The sequence below is a fragment of the Mauremys reevesii genome, linkage group 4 (genome assembly GCF_016161935.1).
Source record: "Mauremys reevesii isolate NIE-2019 linkage group 4, ASM1616193v1, whole genome shotgun sequence".
Classification (NCBI taxonomy): Eukaryota; Metazoa; Chordata; order Testudines; family Geoemydidae; genus Mauremys; species Mauremys reevesii.
Genome location: NC_052626.1, coordinates 73625374 through 73646569, shown reverse-complemented (window position 1 = coordinate 73646569; position 21196 = coordinate 73625374). Strand labels below are relative to the sequence as shown.

The 21196-nt window shown below is 49.3% G+C and overlaps 1 protein-coding gene and 1 long non-coding RNA gene across 3 annotated transcripts in view; one reads left to right on the top strand and one right to left on the bottom strand.

Moving 5' to 3' along the window:
* CHST1 (carbohydrate sulfotransferase 1) overlaps window positions 1-2029 on the bottom strand; it is a 17242-nt gene extending 15213 nt beyond the window's left edge. The window contains exon 1 of the mRNA XM_039539058.1: window positions 1185-2029. The gene's annotated coding sequence lies outside the window, so the exon portion shown is untranslated. The remainder of the gene's footprint in view (window positions 1-1184) is intronic.
* LOC120405421 overlaps window positions 1-21196 on the top strand; it is a 25781-nt gene extending 4585 nt beyond the window's left edge. Inside the window, exons 1-3 of one of the 2 annotated variants that reach the window (XR_005598562.1) lie at window positions 10556-11164; window positions 11260-13171; window positions 19288-21196. This is a non-coding gene — a long non-coding RNA (uncharacterized LOC120405421). Of the gene's footprint in view, window positions 1-10555; window positions 11165-11259; window positions 13172-19287 lie in introns of those variants that run through there. The other variant, XR_005598563.1, reaches the window with a different exon arrangement.

Genomic DNA, 21196 nt, shown 5'->3' with positions numbered 1-21196 from the left:
TAGGGAAATTATTCCAAGCAATTGTGATCATTTATAAAGAAAAGGAAGTTTTCACCAAGGCTCATTTCTACGGCCAGGTTTTGATCAAGAGGTTGCTAAAGCCCACTTGTAATTGCTTCCCCTTTTGCCCCAGAGGGCGCTCCTAAGGGTTCATATCCCAGGACTGGCATCATTGTGGATCTGTGACTAGAGGAAATCCAAATTTGGCAGGAGAAGGGCTGTTCTGGTCTGTGCAGAGAGAACAAAGGTCTGAAAAATAGGACTGGCTGGAGAAATGACTCTGCCTAAGCACACCAGGTGATTTTTTTTTTCATTCCCCTGGAAAACTGTGGCAGGTAACGCTAAGGAAAAGGTTGCAAGGGCAGGAGAGTGGGTAAGTAGCAGACACCCCATCACCTCCGGGGAAGGTAGGAAGAAGGAAGTAACCAACAGGACATTTCCACGGAGCCCTGCCCTGTGCTTGATATGGCTGGGGAATAGGAAATCTTCCTACCCTGCCCACCCCATGCCTTTACTCTTGGGAAGAAATGGCACATCTGAAGTGCCCACTATTTTTGCAGGAGGAAAGATCAGCTCCATGGGAGTCTGAAGCCTGCTGCCCCAGGTGTCCTCAGTGCAGCCTCCCAGCTCAGCACAAGGCTGGAACTTACTAGCATTTTTGGTACAGCTGCTAGTGTTATTAAGGGTGATAAGTAAAGCACCCGGCACTGAGCCGCCTCCCTGCCCTGAGTGGGAATCATCCACCATATGCTGATGCCACCCTCTTAAATTGGTATCATCCCCATTCCTCCTCTTCCCTCAATGGGAATCGCCTCCCCATCACTTTGCTAAGGGATTTCTTCCTCTGAAATACTTGGCCAAGGCCTGTGACAGGCTACTGGCTGGGTGGACACCCTGGTCTGAGCCAGCAAAGCAAATCCCATATTCCAGTGCAGTTTCCCTCCTGCAAAAATGGGGATCAGCCCTTGCCCGCACCGTATGCCCCTCCCAGAATGGGGGCTCAGTCCTGGCCCCCATGCATCGTCCCCCTAAATCGGAGTCGCCCCCACCCACCGTTGCTGGCTCTCCTGGGAGGAGCAGCCGGTGAGCTCTGCCCAGCTGCCCGGGAAGGAGGGGGTCGCACATCCGTGCCCAGCCCGCCCCTGCAGGAGCCTGAGCGGCCGGGTTCGCCCCCATCCACCTACCTGGGGATGAAGTGCGGAGCCGCTCCGGACGCAGCGGCAGGACCTCCCCGCAGCTCATTGAGCCGGGCCGGCTGCTGGCCCCGTCCTCTAGCCGCAGTTCAGGCTCCCTCCGTCCCGGCGAGCAGCGGCGGCAGCATCCTTCCCGGCCGGCTGAGCCCTCGCTGGCCCCTCCGCATGGCCCGGGGGCAGCTCGGCCCCGGGAGTCCCCGCTGCCCTGCCCCCTCCTGCTGCAGCCAAGGGGACCAGCTTCTACAGAGCCGGGCACAAGTTGCCCCCCGTTCCCTGGCGGGGACCAGCCTCCCCCAGTCACTGAGAGAGCGAGCCAGGCACCTGGGGGGCGCTTCAGCAGGCGCTGCAATGGGGACTCATGCCTGTAACAAGCAAGGTAAATCCTTCTGCTGCCTGTGCGGAGACCCCAGGGAAAGCAGCAAACAAGGCATGGGGGGCAGGTCCCTGTGTCCACGCCCCTCCAGCTCAGCTCCCCCGCCGCCCCCTTGCAGCCCCGGAGTCCCTCTTCCAGCACGCACGGTCCAGGATGTGAGAGCAGAGCCTCTCTCTCTTTTCCTCCTTGCACAGCTTTTCTCAGGCTGGCAGCTGCTCTGGGCTTGAGCTACAACTGCACAACAAGCAGCCTGCTCAGTAGAGCCAAATATGCAGCCAGCCCCCCTCTCTCGCTCTGTCATCATCCCCACCCCTCGCTAGGGTTAGTGCACAGCCCATGCTCTGCACTGCCTCAGTAGGTGAAACAGCCCCGTTCCCAATCTCTAGTCTGGCTTCCTTCTACTTTCAATGGAGATTGGCAGCAGGAGAGCCAGTCGATTCTGCCTAGGGTAAGTCAGGGGCACTAGACCTCAGCATTAGCTGCTTTGTTCTGCCCAACCAGCAAAGAACTTTTATGCTTCCAGATAAGTCTTCTCTCCGTCTTAAAGGGGCCAATCCCCTAAAGATCTTCATGCTCCATTTATATAAAAATCACTCATTGCTGTTTCTGGACAGTAACGAACTAAATGAGGAAAGCCCCTCCTAGGTGTGGGTGGATGGAAGAACAGTAACCTGGCCCTGCTTGTAAGCATAAGCAGCCAACAAGACAGACTGGGCTGTGAATTTGTGATGTGAACGAACATCCATTAGGGGTTAAACTGAGACTCACTCAGGTCTCCAACTGTGAACTGACAGAGCATCATTTCACCACTCCACTTGCTTGCCTCAGGCCAGATTGCTGGCTTCTGAATGGCTGATGAGGCCTGGTTTTAATTTTTTTAAAATTTATTTTGTAACAATTACCTGTGTTAGGAATGCCTCGGGTTCTCTGCTCCTGGGATCTTAGTAGCTTTGCTGCAGCTAGGGATCAGTAGTCTGAGAAGAGACTTATAGTATAATTTAAAATGAAAGAATAATTAAAAATCAGACAGAAAGATGCCATCATGACAGTCTAGGGGGCACCGGGTGAGGGTCAGGAAATGCAGCTCCCATTTGAATGCAGGGGGAAATAGGGACTTTCAAAGCGGTTCTAAGTCCCATTTTGCTTTTTTTTTTACAGTATTTTTTGGTTTATTTCAAAGTGTCCCAACTACATTACCTCAAATAGGTTAGAAGTTTCCTTCCAACAACTCTGAATGTTTCCTTTTTGCCATGCATTGCTGAGCTGCAGTTTCTGTGCCCTAACCTACATCGTCAGACAAGGCCTAATTTTAAATGGCAACTTCCAATGGGACACTGTTTATCGTTCTGGAGACCGTACGGTGCACGTTCCTTTTTTATGTATCCCATCTTATTTAGTATTTGTTTAATGGACGGTCCGAGATGTTATAAAGAATCACAGCAGTTTTCCTTTAACTCTAATTTTAGAAATACTAAACTCCTAACGACACTCAGGTTTGCTGGAAGCTCTCTCTCCAGTTCAGGGATTGCTAAATTTCCACCTCGAATTCTAAAATTCACAAAATGTAACTAAGGATTCATGGTATTTGAATGTTAATAAGAAGCTCAGAAATGCCCCGTTCCCTTTAGCAGCCTGCAGAGTGGTAACCAGGGTAGGAGGAACAGTGGACTCTAATGTCCATTCTCAGGAATTATATCAATAAAAAGAAACATTTCTGGAAGTGCAGGAATCCTAATATTCCAGAGGTGCAATGTGGAATTCAAAGTTACCAGGCTCTTAATTCAAGTCCCATGAACCATAATTTGGGAATATCACAATCTTCACCTGTATCTTTGGCATTTCAGGATCTAATCTCCAATTTCGGGAATATCTGGGTCTTAAAGCTGATCTCTAAAGTTCTCTAACCTTTTGTTCCTATTTTTTTGAAATATCACATCAATACTAATCCCCTTAATCTAATTAGAGAAAACTTTGGAAGGGGACTGTGTCCTCATTCTTGCAGTGGCTGGACATCCAATGGCCACTTCATAGGGTTTGTTTGTTTATTGTGCAATTATTGCTTTTTAATGTCACACCTCTGTCCATAGCAGCAGCATCTAGTGCCATTCATGTCATGTATTACCTCATCCACTGTTAGACTGATGACCTCTTGTTTGATTTAAGGTCTCCCCACCTCCCTGTCTTATCTACCTGGATCTCAACAAGGACATTTACAAGATAACACCAGTAGCCGTGTTCAAAACTCCTGTCTTGCCTGAACTTCACCCCAGCTCATAGAAACACCAGTACTTCTGGCTACTTCTGGGAACAAGAAAATAATATTGGCACAGTAGCCCTTGGCACGTCATTGTCTCAGATAAAAATACTCCAACTGGGATAGGAGGAGGTCTGCATGCTCCCCTAGGATTCCCACAGTGCTATCAAGCACTGACTCAGGACCCAGTGACTAAAGCTTTCCCTTTTGATATACACGCTATGCAGACACCTGAGCAAGAGACAATGCCAGCCCTAGCTGGGAAACCTACGTGAGCCAGTGCAGTTACCTGATACATGCGCTGTGCTTTGAAAAGACACAAATCTCTCCATAGTTAAAGCTGAAACAAACCTGCTGCTGTAAGGCCAGTTTTGACCTACCACTTCTTCTGAACCAAAATGAAATCAAGCCACCTGACACTACACAAGTTCATTCCTATGACAGGGCAGAATTTTTCTGAAGGTATGAGGCAAATTGGAATTTGGGAGCATGAGGGTTTGAAACTGAGATGATCTTCTTTCTTGGACCTGTTTCTATTTTCTTAAGCTCATTTAAACGCAGTTATTTGGCCCAGAAGCTCCACATTTGGTTAGTCAGTTCGCCTCAGCAAGGACTGGTGGCTTTTGCTAGTTTGGGAGAGTTTTGTGGAGCAATGTTATTAAGGACGTTGCTGTGTGATGAACCCTGCTAGGTTTATGAACGCCACGGAATATTTTTTCTGAATGTCACATACCACTCCCCGCCCTGCACTGAAGCAGGCAGCCACCATGGCTATGTCTGCAAAGATATTTTGGGCATGTTTAATCTCCATTGTTCCCTCTCACTTAACATGCCCTGTGTCTGAACACAACAGTGCTTTAGTGGTGTTGAGGTCGTGCTATATGTTGTGTCAGGTGCACCAGGGCTGAGATTCAGTTGTGCCAGCTCAGTTGTGCTGGGGCCCATGTGAATGGAGGCTACAGCAAACAATGTGACCTAAGTTCTCCTCACACCTTCTATGGGCCATCTTAATTATCACTTCAAAAAGTTTTTTTTCCTCCTGCTAACGATAGCTCATCTCCAATTGATTAGACTCTGCCTGTTGGTATGCATACTTCCACCTTTTCATGTTCTCTGTATGTATAAATGGGGATCCATGTCTGTGGGTTCCATTCTATGCATCCGAAGAAGTGAGCTTTAGCTCACGAAAGCTCATGCTACAATAAATTTGTTAGTCTTTAAGGTGCCACAAGTACTCCTGTTTTTTTTTGCGGATACAGACTAACACGGCTGCTACTCTGAAACTAGTCCTTCACAGACTCTCTCTCAGTACTTTCACACTGCAAAATTGTCCTCTGTGTGGATCTCCTTAACCCAGGGGTGGCTCTAGACATTTTGCCGCCCCAAGCAGGGCGGCGTGCCGCGGGAGACGCTCTGCCGGTCGCTGGTCCCGCGGTTCCAGTGGACCTCAAGCACGCGCTTGGCATGGTGGGGTCTGGAGCCGCCCCTGCCTTAACCTCCTCTGCCCAGGGATCAATTCAGCCAGACAACTTTGCCACAAACTGAAGCTCTACACCAGGGACTGAGGACCCATCCCCAGCTGTGAGCTGCTTCCAGAGACAATCTAAACCTTTTACTCCAGCACTGCTGCAAGCCTGAACCCAGAACTTTGCCATTACTATGTAATCGATTCCATTTAAATCTCTCTTTCTCTCTCTCTTTTCTTTTTCCCTTTAAAATAAACCTTTAGATTTTAGATTGATTGGGATTGGCGTGATTTTGTGGGTGTGTGTAAGATCTGATGTGTATATACCTCTGGGTGGTTGGCTGGGATCGGGGGGGAATTTTTCTTTTTTTTTATTGGTGTTTTTTTTTTCATTTCATCATCCCCCCCAGTGCATGCACTGGTGGTGATGCTGACTGGAGTGTCTAAGAAAATTGCTTTGTGTGTTTTGTGTGGTTAGCCAGTGGGTGACCAAAGTCCTTTTTTTTTGGCTTGGTTGGTTTTTTTTGCCTTAGTGGAAAAACCCCCTGGGGGGGGTAACTGCCTGTTTGAGCAATTGGTCCTGATTTGGCACTCTCAGTTGGGTCCCGCCAGAATAGCTCCGTCACAGATGGTTGCTCAGTAAACCTGTTCCTGACCCATCTGAGTCACATTGTACAAACCTATAGCTGCTATGGTATAGATCAGTACTACATAGATCTGTGCAGAACAGCTGTATTTCACAGATCTACAACAGATGTCCATATTAGTGGTCTATTAAAGATATATGGTCTAGATCTACAGTGTCTGATGGAGAGCAGCTATGAGCAGACTTCCAGCTGGCCTGTGGCCACATCAGATCTCCAATTGCCTTTTGGGCCAAGACATTGGAAGTGCAGGAACCAAAAGATCTATGACACGATTTCAAGGCATCTTGCCAAGCTCGGCATTAACTAAACCAGGAACCAGTGCCAGAAGGCAGCCACTGATGATAATAGAAGTCTGAGAGGGCACCCGGATGTTATCCATTCTTTCAAGGAATAGAGCCAATACCCTAACTAGAGACTGCCCAAGTATGAGAGCAAAAGACTTAATGGACACCTCCACAGCAATCTGCATCAATATGGGTAGGCAGGACAGTAACAGTGAGCCTGGTGAATCCCAGACCACTCCTCCAAGCCTAGATGAGTCCCGGCCTTCTGAGACCCTGGAAGCTGAAGAACTTGAGTCTCAGGACCTGCTGAGGGGTTTTTAATCTCTGGGAGGTGTAAAGAGCTAAGATAACCTCTCCATGAAGCTGTGTGGAATACAGCATTGGAATATGAAAGTGTAAATAGAAGTATCCATTTTTTCCCTTTCCTGTGTAGAAAATATCTTGGATTATGTTTCCGTGGCCATTAATAGGATACTTTGGCTTTTCCTTTTTACTTCCAATGCTGGTTCCAGCCTCCTTCAAAAAGAGCCAGGCAACCACTGGCCAGGTTTGTCAAGCTTCAGTCTGGGAGAAAAAGACAAATAAAGGAGGACATGCTTCTGGACCTTCAGAGGGACATTAGCCAGAAGTATGATCATTGCCATCAGCTGGAGTTGAAAACAATGAGGCTGCAGGCTGAACCCCAACAGGAAAACCAGGAGGCTATGGCTGAATGCACTCAGCATGACGGGAACATGCTAAAGGAAGACAGGGAACTCAGAGACAAATAGCTGATCTTCAAAATCTTCAAGCACTGCTCTCTCTGCTATACATGGTCTACCTTAATCTGTTGCCTATCCAGAACACCACCATGTGCTCCAGAACATGCAGATCTCTAGTGGTTGGGGTGGACACCTCAGCAATAGCAACCTGTCTCAACCTTACCTTTTGCACCCTACTCAATGCACAGAAGAGGCGAAGAGAACAAAGATGCACTTCCGCTACCTCTGGGGTCTTGCGTGTCCCAGAATTCTGAACTTGCTGTACGTATTTTAGGGCAAGCACATGCTATTTATACAAAGTTGTAGCATTATGTAGTTTATTTAAAAGGTTATGAGAGTTAATATTTCACTTGTCATTTAGAATTTACACAAAGTTGATACTGCGCTGTTATGTTATAAAGTCATAAGGGCCTGCTGTTTCTTAGAGTTTTACTGGTTTACTCCAGGAATTGCATACCTGCACTTGTTTGTTAAGGCATATACTGCTCTGATGCCTCAGCAGCTGGTTTCTGTGCAATATAGTTGTGTTTTGCACTCATAAAAAGTGTTTGCTTCAACTAATGCTGTCAAGGTCCCAAGCAAGAGCGGGGTAAGTAATCAGTTAGTGTGTAATAAGACAATGAAGCAATGCACTTTCAAAATCCAAAATACCAACTGGTAGTCTCCAGCTGTGAGCAGGTTCCCTGGCACCCAACTTCTTTTGGCTAACTGGTTCCTGATCTCTCCTCCCGGCTGGATTCCTGTGACAGAGTGCAGGGAGCAAACACCTATTGAGCTCCTGGAAAGTGGGCGGGCACCAGCCTGCCCACATCTGAAGGCCCCTCCCCCAGCTACTGAACCTGGGGCTCAAGTAATTATGGGGGACAAGTAATGAGAAAACAGGGACAGGATGAGGGTTACAGATTAAAAATTGGAGATCCAGAAGGGGACGTCAAGCAGAGAACAGCACCCACTGCTCCTCAAAGGTGCTTAGGGAGCCAGCGGAGGTGGCCCAGATACGTGAACCCAGGGAGAAGCGGAAATAGGCCCCGCAGTCACAGAGCATGTCCCCATCCAGCATCCTCCTCCTGGTGCAATGGATGGGCAGGGAGTGAATAGGTGAGCCTGCACTCTGATCACTTAGGGTATGTCTACCCCTGTGTCTGGCCCATGCCAGTTGACTCAGGCTTGTGGGGCTCGGGGTAAGGGGCTGTTCAGCTGTGGCATAGATGTTTGGGGTTGGGCTGCAGCCAGAGCTCTGGGACCCTCCCACCTCACAGGGTCCTAGGGCCCTGGTTCCAACCCACATCCAAATGTCCACACCACAATTAAACAGCTCCTTAGCCTGTTCCCCATGAGCCTGAGTCAGCTGGTATGGGCCAGTTTGGGTTTTTAATTGCAATGTAGACATACCCTTAGAGCCCAATTAGTTCCCCCAGGGAAGGCTGATTGAGGTAATTAGATAATCACACTGGGGGGATAAGGAGCCAATTAGTCCATCAGCCCAAATCTGAAAAAGAGGCACAGGAAGGAAGTGCCAAGGAAAGAGAGAAGAACAGAGCTAATGGAGCCCAGCCACACAGAGGCAGGGAAAGAAGACCTCTGTTCCCCTCAGGTTCTGATGAGAGGGCCAAAAGCACAGAAGATGCTGTAAATACACTGTTGCATGGGGCCTGTAGTTGTACTGTGAATGCACAGCCAGGGCAGTCTGTGCAGTTTCTGCAGGGCAAGACCACCAGAGCAGAGCTGAGCCCTGTTACACACGGGGGCTAGACCAGGGGTCTGATTTCCCCCAGAGGGCTAGATGGGGTAAGCTGGTGTGAAGATTTGGCACTTGGGCAATAGAGCAGACTCTACAGTTGGTGGAGCAACAAAAAGAGATGCAGAAGACCATGCATTTGTTCTAGGAATCCTATTGGCTGAAAAGACAGGCCCTTCTCACTTGACAGGCTGAGCAACTGAAGAACCTGCAAGAGTTCATAAAGAAACAGGTGCAGATGCAGCAGCAACTGGTATAAGGTCGGGTGAGGCCCACAGTGGGATATAGGAATAGGACACATGGATTAGACTGTGTACGGTGGTCCCAGAAGATGATCCTGCTGTGTCTTCACTAACTTTTTAAGAGGGTAGCAATGGTAGCCAGATGGGAGAAGGATCATGTGCCTCTGACTGGCATCCTATTTGACAGGGGAAACCTAGGTGGCCTATATGGCCCTGAGTGAAGAACAGGCCCAGGACTATGAAGGGGGAAAGCCAGCCATTCGGGACTGGGTTGGCCTTTCAGTTGAAAAATACAGACAGACATTTCAGGCTGCTAGATGGATCAGGCGATGTGACCCAGCGCATTCAGTAAAAATTCAGACTGGGCAGTCACTGGCCAAAGCCAGACACCTGAAGTGCAGGGGAAATAATAGATATGATAATATTGGAGCAATTTCTCAAGAGGCTCCCAAACGCACACACATTTGGGTCCAGAGGCACCAGCCAATGACCCTAGGGGAAGTAGTAAAGCTTGCAGGAGAGTTTGTGGACACAGACTTTCCCAGGTAATAATTCCAGCTGTTTCAGGGAACAGACTCAGAGAAGAAAAGGGGCAATTTTGCCACACCAGAGACCATTGAAAAGGAAAAGGAGGAGACAAAGGACCTCCTTCAGAGAACCGGGGAGTGGTTTTCTACGGGTGTGGGCAGTTGAAACATGTAAAGCAGGACTGCCTGGTTATAGAATGTGGGTTCCCAGAATATCGTAGATGGACTAAAACTATTGGAGACGGGCAGAAAATGAAAATGCCTTCTATCCCTGTAAAACTGGAGAGGAGGCAACAGATTGGACTGGTGGATGCTCCCTCAGGCTGCTCACTGGTCCAGAGATATTTGGTGAAGCCCCATTAGATGCTGCCAGGTGGGAACTTAAAACTAGAATGTATCCATGGCAAGAGGAGTCTCTGCCCAATGACAGAAATACCCCTAGAAGTGAAGGGGATGTGGAAGTGGGTGGGGTGGTAGATAAACTGCCTCCATCAAGTTGTTAGAGAGAGACTGGAGCCCCTTCAAGAAATGGGGCTTGACATAGAAAAATCAGAGAGAACCCTAGACAAAAGGACACAAGCCAGGGGGGAAATGGGACCTCACTAGGGAAATGAAGGGAGGGGAAAAAACAGCTTAGAACAAGACATAGGGGGAAATGGTGTCCCTACCTTACTGGAGAAAATCAGACAGTTCCAAGGAACCTCGCCATCAGAACAGCAGGAGGAGGAATCCTGGGACCAATTTGTGGGGTTGGGGGAAACCAGAGTCCCTAGTGGAGGAGAAAAAGAAGGAATAGCAACAGGCCCTGCCCAAAACTGAAAAAGGAAAGGGCAAGGAGAGCAAGGAAACAGGCTGCCCATAGTGTGAGGGCCTATGGACAGAAACCGACTTATGGGGACAACTCCCAAGTGTGATTTACTTCTGTGGGTGGAATGTGGACAACCAGCCTGGGGGCAAGCATGAGCTGGAGTCCAATGCCTCCTCTAAAGAAGGGAGGGTGCAGAGGAAGAGAAACCTGGCCAGTAGATAAAGGTGGGCAGGTCTGTGACTGAGTGCAGGGAGTGAACAGGTGAGCCTACACTCTGATCACTTAGATGCCAATTTGTTCCCCAGGGAAGGCTGATTGAGGTAATTAGATAATCAGGCTGGCAAACTGGATGGGATAAAGAGCCAATTAGTCCATCAGCCCAAATCTGATAAAGAGGCACAGACAGGGAGTACCAAGATTGGGGGAGAAAGGGGGAGTGGAAGGAGGGAATAAAATAGGGCTAGCTGAGCTCAGCTACACAGAGACCTCAGAGAAAGGAGACCTCTGCTCCCCTCAGATACTGATGAGGGCCACAAGCAGAGAAGATATTGTAAGTAGACTGTTGCACAGGGACAGTCGTGATATTGGTGGAAGGAACTCAAAAATAAATGGCACTGTGAATGCACAACTAGTGGAGTGTGTTGCTTCTGTGGGGCAAGAAGACAGGAGCAAAGGTGTGCCCTGCTACAGTTCCTCACGGAGTAGAGGGTATGCCACCAGGAACAGCTTTTCCTGCACTCCATGCAAATGTGCTATGACTCGTCCCATCTGACTGCAGCGAGGCAGTGGTGGCCATTCCAGCATTACCACCAAAGAGCCTGGGAGGTCAGAGAATGGTTGCATTAGCGGTCACAAATGGGCCATGGGCCATGGTAGGCAATCTCATCATACAATCCCTCCATAAACTTTCCCATAATTCCTCCAAGGTCCTGGAACCCGCCTAACAATTTGATTTTTCCCAGTGCAGGCTCCAGTTGTGAACAGCTGCCTTGGCAGCCAACTTGTTTCGGCTACTGGTTCCTGACTTCCTCTTCTGGCATGGATTCCTCATGGAGTAGAGAGCATCCCATCAGGAACAGCTTTGCCTGGGATCCATGAGAATGTGCTACAAGTCATCCCAGCTTTCTGCAGAGACGCACTGGTGGCTGTTCCAGCATTACCAGCAAAAAGCCTGGGAGCAGGATTTGTAGCAGGAAGGTAGGACCCACAAGTATGATTTCAGAGAGAGGTTGCATTACCTCCTGGTGGATGAAGTTCCCACTGTTAACAGCAGTTCAGGACTAGGGTCTCAAGCTCGGAGAGATGGGCCTGCATTGTTCTCTAAATTTGGGATGATCAGTAGTAGGATGGGAGATTATGAAGGCTGCTCGTTTGGATTTTGAAAGCACAGTGGGTCACTTGCTTATTACACCACTAAGCAATTTCCCTGTTTTCACTTGGGGCCCTGAAAGCATAAGCTGAAGCAAATGCTTCTTATAAGTGCAGAACACACCTTCATTGCAAGAGGACATCACATTGCAGACCAGATGCTGTGACATCAGCACAATATGGCATAATCCCTTTAAAAGACAAACAGAAATGTGAAGTTCTGAAACAAAACAGTAAAGTATTACCTCAACTGTGTAAACCAACAACAGGCTGTTAGCACCTTTATAACATACAGTAGCAGCACAATGCATCAACTATCCATGGAAAGGATGAAATATTACCTCTGCCTTGTAAACAATATAATGCTACAACTTTTCTATAACACGGTAATGAATCTACAACACAGACCTTCCCTTTCCCACCTGCTCACAGGTGTTTCAGACAAACTTTGCAGGCTACCGTGTAGCCAGTCAGCTTTTGCGCCCATGCAATATTTTTTATTCTTGGTTTCCTCTCTAAATGTGTACTTTAATGAACTTGTACAACTTGTGATGTACTAAATGTGTTCCGTAAACCATAGAGGATGAATGCTGTGGCCAAGCCAACATGAGGGTGAGGCCTTGACATTTTCTTGGCTTTTTAGAGTTCAAAATAAGCAGAGCTACACCAGAAGAATTCTCCATCAGCCTGCTGTGGGGCTTTTCATGGTGCCTCTGTGCTTCTGGGTGGTGTAGAGGGGCTGCAGCTGGTGGAGAATCCCTCTCCAAAGATGAAGAAACTATCATGTGGAAGCAAGTTTATAAATGCCCCAGAGCAATGTAACAAAGGGAGTTCAGAAGCTCTCCAAATGCAGAGTTATTTAAGCATTAAATTTCTACTACTTTTTCCCATTAAAATGATGTCCTTTAACACACATATTTAACAACATTAGAAACAATTTCATAAGAGAGAGAGGGAGGGAAAGATTGCCAAGTTAAAACAATACTATGAAAGTACCTGAGCAGCTCTTCTTCTGGCATGGATCCTAATGGAGTAGAGAGCTTTCCCACCAGGAAGGTCTTGTGCCTTGTGTTGACCAGTCCTCCACACGGGAATGAATTGCATCTTTACTGCATTTTGGAACCGCAGGAGGAGTAGAGTCGGTACTACATAAGGGAGCTGTGGCAACACCAGTGGTACTGGAACCCCTGGAAACAGGAAAGGGAGACAGAATCAGAGAGCAGAGAAAATGATTCTGGCGAGCAGCACAAGGAACTATGTGAATCAGTGACACCAGATCATAATCCCTGATTTGTCAATTTTTTATCTGATTTGCTTAGAATAGGATTTCTTCATGATTTGGTGCAGTGATTTCAGGAATGGAGGGAAGAGGAGCTGGTTAGATAGTGTGACAGAAGCTTCTTGTCACTGCTACTGGAGGCCCAGTGCTGAATCGGGCTTTGCCAGTCAGCCATGGTCCCCTCTGCTCTCAGATGGAACTCACCCACACCATGTGTCATGTACAGTAACAGGTATGTATGAGCCCAGTTGTGTTTGGACTGTCTGGCCCTGACACCCCCCTGTGTCTTGTGTCACTTATTCCTGCCCAGTGTGGAGGCAAGATGCTACCAAATAAGATTCTTCACTCACTGGCCCAAGTGGTAGCATTTTTGCACCCACTTTGCACAGAGTCAATAATGATAAGGTGCGAAGCAGGGGAGGACTTGGAGCCCGGTGTCTCTCTGCGATTATAAACTCCTTGAGGCAGGGAGCTCATTTCCAGCACCGTGCACAGCCAGGCATCATATTGGGAACGCAAATCGTGGGCTGTAGGCAAAGAGAGTCCTGACCTGGTAGGATCCACATTAAGCTGGTCTCTGGCAGGAGCCATTCTTTACAGAGCTTATTGTGCTACAGGATATGATTGAGCTGCACCTGTAGCTTCAAGAGAGAGTAGAGCTGGCTAATTATACAAAGCTTATGGGTCAATGCAACAGGCAGAACCAGGAATAGAAGCCAAGAATCCAGACTCCCTGTACTTTGCTCTAACCATTAGACATACTGGTGCCAAAAGCAATAGCCTGTAGAGAAGCCTCCCTGGCCAGTGAGGTGAGGGCTGTGTTATAAACCCAGGGTTTGCCTGATAGTACAGCATTCAGCTCCTGGACACTCACAATACACAGCAACATCCCAGCACAAATGGGGTTCCAGGCATGGTGCCAGGGCCCCTGAGAAGAGTCACTGGGTGAAAACAGGCTCAGGTTTACTGTGCGGCAGGGAGAGAAAGGAGCTCTTTATGGTGTAATCCTGACAGGAATCTGAGGCCTCTTAAAACCAGGCAGCAGAGAGTCCCAACCTACATGTATAATGGCACTGTCAGGAATGAACTCAGCAAAAGGCAGCTGGGTCCAGGGCCAAGAGCGTGGTGGCTGTTTCCAACACTAGAGACAGGGCGTGGAAACAAATGGGGGGTGTGGCAAAAATCCAGAGGAGGAAATTCTGTGTACCTACCTCTTGGACACAAAGGCTCAAGCACTTTTGGCCGGGGCTGGCAGCAGAGGGGTTTAGAGTCTCAGTCACGCTTTCCTTTTGCTGTTTTACACACTCACAGGAGGTCCCATGATATTAACAAACAAATCAAGGTCTTGGATTCATCTACCCAATGTGTCCTGCCCTGAGCCCCTCCTGCCCTGGTCTCTAACCTGCACTAACAAACACCCATCTGTCAGCCCTGGTTATTTTTTCGTACCGTTCGGTTTGGTTGAGAATAGGAGAAACAGGAGGAAAAACTTTGCAGTCAGTCTGAGTGCTGTGACCTCAGAGAGAACGCAGACAGTCTTCAGACCACAGCTTCCTGTTCTCTGTTGTGTGCGCCTGTGGGGCAGTATCTGGGGGGATCTCACCCTTTATGCAGCATGCTGTTCACTAATGGCATTGTATACGAGACAGTGATCGAGCTGTGGCACTGGATTCTCCCCCATGCAGTGGCAGGCTGGGTTTTGCTGGATTTTTTTACAAATAGTGTAATGAACCTACTGGCTCATTACCAGGCACTGACTTAATCCCCAGGTCAACATCCAGCCAGCGAGGGCTCTGTAATCCCCGGAGTATGGAGTACAGCCTGAGGTCAGAGGTGACCAGATCAGGGAGAGCTGGGCCCTGCAGCAGTCAGGAACAACAAGCTGGGAACTGGCTGCAGAGAGGCCAGGCAGTGACATACACTGTTGCCAGCAGTAGCCTCAGCAGGAAGCTACAGGGCAGCAGCTTGCAGGCAGAGGTCAGAGTGAAGAAGGTAGGGGCTAGGTTGGGAACTGCTGGGTTAATCTTTTGTGGCTGCTGTTAAAGTCATGTTGTCTTGGGTATTTTATTTCTGGCTGCCCTTCTAAAGGAACCCTCTGTTGTGGAAAATGTGCAAGTGTTTAGGAGAAAACCCCCCAGGGCTAGTGCTGAAGGTGCGCCAGGCTCTTGCCCGGAGAGAGCGGTACGCAGCGTGCACTACCAAACCCCTAGCGGGACGGGCATGCCACAGCAGCACCCTACAGTGGGGTTGGCTACAGTGGGAACACGACAGAACTACCATCTTTCTTATAACCCCCAGCTTACCATGTAAACCCTTACAGAGTGATGCCCTACAAAATCTAATGCCGGTGTCAGCATAACTGACATGGCCTGAGGGCTCTGCCCTGTCCTCCAGGGCTCATGAAGGGTGAATCACAGTAGTGTTCTGAAATAAGGCTATTTGTTAACAATATTGGATTGTCACACTCAGCACATTGTCAGTTATTCAGTCTCTCAAACAGGGACCCCTGCCTCCCCTTTTTGTAATGACGTGGAAGCAATATCGCTCTCTATTGAATGCTCAGCACAACCCTTTGCCCAGGCCCTGCTGCCACCCCTGTTGTTTTACCTGGGACATTCCCATTTCTGTTCTCTAGGATCTCTTGGGAACAGTCACTCCTTCAACTGAGGGGTAACGAGCGAGAAGAGAACATAGCCAACTCCCAGCCAGGGTTCAGGCAGGTTCTGGTGCTTATCCCATCACAACAGCCCTGAGCCCTGTTAGATGGGAGGGGAACATAGTGAATAAGCCGGAAGAATGGCCATGGAGAGTAGAGGAGTCAGCCCCCCAGTGGGAGTCAAGCAATACTGGGCTTGAGAAATGCACCTTGAGTGTGTCCTCCAGAGCCTCCCCCGGCCCATCTTTAATGTTAGGGCATTACAGATGACCAGATTCTGGGGCTGAGATGGGGGCAGGGTCCTGTCTCCCCATCCCCAAGGCTCCAACTCAACATTTTTATCCTGTACTGAATAAACAGAGAGTGGGAAAAGCAACCCAGAGCATCAAAGCAGCTGCTTTTAGAGGGATCCAGGCTGGAAGGGTAGCTCGTGGGGATGCCTGCTGTCTGGCTGGAGCTTTCTGGGTTATCTTGGCTGGGTGCGGGAGTGATAGGGCTCTGATCTGAGGATCTGCACTTTGTAGGTCCCTGCTGTTTTATAAGGGGGAGAGGGATGGGGAGGGAGAGAGTGGATTAAATGTGAAGGCCTCTCTCTTCCAGATACATGTTTCTAGTGTGCCCAGCACTAGGGTATCAGATCAGCTCTGCTCCTGCCGAGTCCTCCTGGCCCTGCCACAATCCCAACCATGGACAGTGTTATAAACCGGCCTTTTCATACGAAGGCTCAGCGGCCAGAGCTGCCAACACCCCAGCACCAGGCAGGGTGATTCCATACTGTCTGCCCCAGCCATGTGGAGCTTCAGCCGTACATCCTGTCCTTCTACCTAACCGCAGGGAGTGAGCTGTAGAGCCGAGTGTCAATGCTGCCTTGTGTCAAAGCCTCCTTGCTCGCTCTCTTTGGGGAATAATGGGCCTATTCAGGGAGCCCTGGAGCCAACACAATGACACTCTTGGTTTGTCTGCCAGGGCCGTGTGTGAGAGAGCAGGCAGCATAAGGTAAACAGGCCCTGGGAGTGGCCATGGGCAGCGCAGCGCACAAGGCTGGTGTGATCAATAATTATAATCAGGAATAAGCAAACTTCCTGCTGGTGTCACAACCCCTGGGAAAACTTCCTGCCCCTCAGCCGTGCTGGTCCTGGGGGACCTGTGCAGGCAGGGCTTACCTTCAATAAGCCTGATCCTGAAAGGAGATGAGTAACCTCAGCTCCCTCCAACTCCCATGGGAGTTAAGGCTGCTGTGCACTTGCAGGATCTGGCCTTACATGCAGATTGGGGCAAAATGCCGAAAGGGGATTTGGCAGGCGGGTACTACCTTCCGAAGTGAGAGCTGTGCCTGGGGAGCCCAGGACTGGGATAGCGGGCGGTGCTGTGAGTCAGGGGTGAGGCACATCGGCTGAGTTATGCTGGAGATATTTTCCCAGCACCTACCTGCTTAGCTGTAGCCAGTGCTCTCGGTTTCCAGTTTTGCTGAGCACTAAAATCCCCCAAATTAACCCAAAGCCATGAAAGAATTTGAGGTGCTTTCTGAGCCCAAGTTTCAGCCAAACCTCAGCTTCTTCTTCTGGCTCTTTCCTGCTCCCATCCGCTTTCTGTCTCCCTGCCTGTGTTTCCCTCTTCCTGTGTGGCAGCTCTAGCCTGGACTGCTTCACTGGTTCCTTTGGACAGTGGCCTCTAAGGTGGGGGCAGGGAGGCAGCTTTTTCTTCTAGTGTCCCATCCCAACCCCCACCCCCACCCCGCTCTCACTCTTCTGAGGAGTCAGCACCTCCAGGTGCTACACTTCCTCAAGGCACAACAAGGCAAATGGCTCCACGATATGCTGAGTCAGCTCTGAGAGGGCTTGACAGATCTCCCAGCCATTGGAAGACAAGGTGGTGATGTGGCCAGGGGCCTCCCCAAGGCCTGAAGGGGTCACCAGTAGGAGACTTCAGAGCTTTAATTCCTGCTTCCCATGCACACACTTTCTTGGCTTATCTCATAGGTTCTTTCAATATTCTTGGGTCCAAAAATGAGACCTGTCCCATAGATTGATTGACTGGTTATGTGTTCTTTCAGCAGAGAATGTAGTGGGCAGTTTGCAGTCCAGCTAAAAGGCACAATTCCCGCCCTGAGGAAGTTACAAACATGGTCAGACATGACACAGCAATGGGGAAAAGAAAGGATGATTACAGAGGGTGGGTGGGGCCAGGGCCGGCTTTAGGCCAATTCCACCAATTCCCCCGAATCGGGCCCCGCACCTAAGAGGGCCCCGCGCCCAGTGAGAGTCTCTTCCCTGGCTAGAGGCACCTTTTAAATTTTTACTCACCCGGCAGCGCTCCGGGTCTTCGGCGACACTTCGGCAGTGGGTCCTCCGCTTGCTCTGGTCTTCAGCGGCACTTTGGTGGTGGGTCCTTCAGTGCCAACGAAGACCTGGAGCGAGTGAAGGACCCGCCGCCGAAGACTCGGAGCACCGCCCGGTGAGTACAAGCCCCATGTGTTTTTTACATTTTTTTATATATATATATATAGTCATCCCTGCTGGGGCCCCGTTGAAACGGTTCAGATTGGGCCCCGCACTTGCTAAAGCCGCCCTGGGTGGGGCAGGCCTGATAAAAGTAATACAGTGATTCAGTGACACATGATGGGGCAAATCTCTGTATACAGGTGTGGGAGACGCAGAGGGAATGGATTAGTCAAACTCAGGGGGTTGGTTTCTTGTAAGCTTCATGGCAAAGCGGGTCTTGAGGAGGAATTTGAAGCTGGGGGTCCTTACAGCTCAGCTCAGGGAGTATTTTCCATGTGGAAGAAGAACCCAGGGGTAGTTCTTCATTGTTGTTATCCTTTTGTTACCAGTATGGGAAACAATCCACAGAGTGGGGAAAGGACTTTCCCAAGGTTCCACGGTGAGTCTGTGGCAGAGACAGAAATGGAACCCAGGAGTCCTGATTCCTCTTCCTGTTCCTTAACCACAATGCTGCCCACCCACCTCCCCACCCCACCCCCGCCCCACTCCCCACTTGCCTTTCTCTTGGTTACTCTACAGTTATTACCATGGAGAGACAATCAGCCCTGTTCACATAGCCACGCACTGTGCAGATCACCATTCAACCTTCCAGTGCAGAAACAGGGCAACTGCCATATTTTGTTTTCTTGTATCTATTTTTTGCAGTAATTAAGCAGAGCACTGATCCCCAGCCTGGGCATTTTCTGGTTGTTAAGGCTGGGGTGAGGTGCTCAAACCCTCCAGCCAACTGGCCATTAACTACCCAGAAACGAATTCCCTCTCAGTCACTAGTGCATGTATAAGGAAGCCACATACAATATATTTTCTCCACTCTCATGACCGCCTAAACAGGAGGAGCTCTGGTCGACTCTGGAGGGATCACAACCATCCTACCCATCTAAATGGGAGGAATCCCTCCTAGAGCCCAGCTACATGAGAGGAGGGTATGGGGGTGGGGAGGCTGTCCTCAGAATGGGACAAGTCATTGTGGATACTTGCAAAATACTTACAAGAGGTTTTACACCTGAACCCCCCTGCTTTATATGGCTTCCTGTGTTTCCTGTGCTGTGGCTCTGTGGGAAATATACATGCCATTATCGAGTGGCTTTCCCCTGCCATCCCAAGTAGCTGTCAGATCCCCATTTGCCCTCCAGAGCCCCTTGTTTTGCAGGGGGTTGATTTTTATTTGTTCCTTTGTTGTGTCTGTTTTAGAACTCTATTGATTTCCCTCCTATGTGACTTTTACAAATGCTGCTGCTTGCTATGAAACATGGATGTTGTCTTTCACCGACGCAGGAGTCCATCACTTAGTTTCCTTTGAAGACACTCACCGCGCTAATAGTTACAAGCTGCTAGGTGAGGCGTCCACTTTGCAGTCTGAATGGACGTGCGCTGCACTGGGAAATGCCTTCCAGGAAAAACAAGCTCAGAATTGAATAGCAAACGTCATTCTGAGGTGAATAACAAAGTACTTCTCTGGGCCTCTGCATCCTTGGGGATCCTTCGCCCTCCAGTCCCAATGTCCCCTCATATCTGACCCAGCCTCTTGACAGACACTTTACACTGCTCAGCCCTGTGCAGTGTGAAACTGGCCAGAAGGTCTGACCGGCCCAGGGCCATGAAGATTTAAAAGGAGAGGATGTATTGGCAAAGATGTGAGAAGCCCCCTGGACTGGAACAGCATGGGGGCCTCAAGTCAGGAGTGAAGTGCATGGGCAGAGCTGTATGAAGCAAGAGGTGCTGAGAGTCAGGATTGAGGTGCATTGGCAGAGGTGTGCATGGGCTGCTAGACAGGGTAATAGCAGGGAGGGTTGTTAGTTTGAACCAGAGTGCAGAACTGTACTGCACCTGCCCTACTCTGTCTACATTTAAGCAGCATTGACTGTCGTTTGCTTTCACGGGCACTAAATTGACCCTAAAATTAAGAGATCCCTAGAATGATTGTTGAATAGTAGTAAATGGTAGAGGCTTCTATAATGCTAGGGGGTAAAGAGCAACTGCCTGGAAGATTGAGAGCCCAGATCAGCAGGTCCCTTTCATAAAGAGCTTTTTTGCCTGTCTACAGAGCTGAGGGGGCAGAGATAGTGTCAACATTGCAGCAAAGATCTTCTCATTACATTTCTCCATTGTAGACTCCAAGGAAATGTGGGGGTGCCATACCACAAACTGCCTGTAGGGGGCACAGCAGCCAAGGGGGTAATATGCTTCCCCTCTTATACTTCCTTCTGTCTCTGTACACCCTGCAGCCATGGGAAGAAGGTGCACTGATTTCTCCAGCCTCAGCTGGGGGCTGGGAGCAGTCAGAGCCCCTTTTCGTTAGCTCAGGATTACAAACGGTAAAACCGAGCCCAGCCTTTTCCCTGACTACCTCTGGACATTAGGGTCTCCTAGTCCCCCAGAGACAGGCTGTTAGCTTCATTGTCACAGCTGAATCTCAGCTCAGCTTAGAAAATTGCCTCCCTCACTGTTTGTTCAACCTGGGGCTGCCTCCCTGTCTTGGGGGAGGCCAGGATCCCCTCACTAGAGCGTGGGGACCATTTTTATCCCTCTGACTTGGCTCTCCACGTTCTGACCTTCTCCTCTGAGGTGGAGGGTAGAGGCCAGCAGGGCTTATTGTAAAGTTGCTACTTCTGCTTTGCCCTGCCCATGCCAGCCATTCTGCTTTCCCAGCACCTATGCCTCGTGCCCCATTCTGCCTAAAGCCTGTGGGTAGCTGTGTACTGGTCACAGGAGAAAGGGGCCGCGGGATGCATGCATGGGATCCATACATCCCTGGCCTCCAGCCATGGGACAGAAGGAACTGTGAGATGAAGGGTGTCTCCTGAAAGGTGCATTTCAGAAAGGTACAGCCCAGAGGGAGGATACAAAAGTGGCATCTCATTATTGTGCCACCCAGACTCTGGGATCCAGTAAGGGGCTGAAACAGCCCATCCCCATGTAAATTAGAGCAACCTTGGAACTGCTCTGGCTTATGGCAGCCTTAACCAGGCCAGAATCCCTGTAATTAGAGATGGTCAGGAACCAGAATTCCCATTCTTCAGGAAATTTTGACATTTCCAAAAAATATTTGCTCCAAATCAGAATGAAAAGGCAAAACGTTGAAATTTCCTGCAGAATAAAA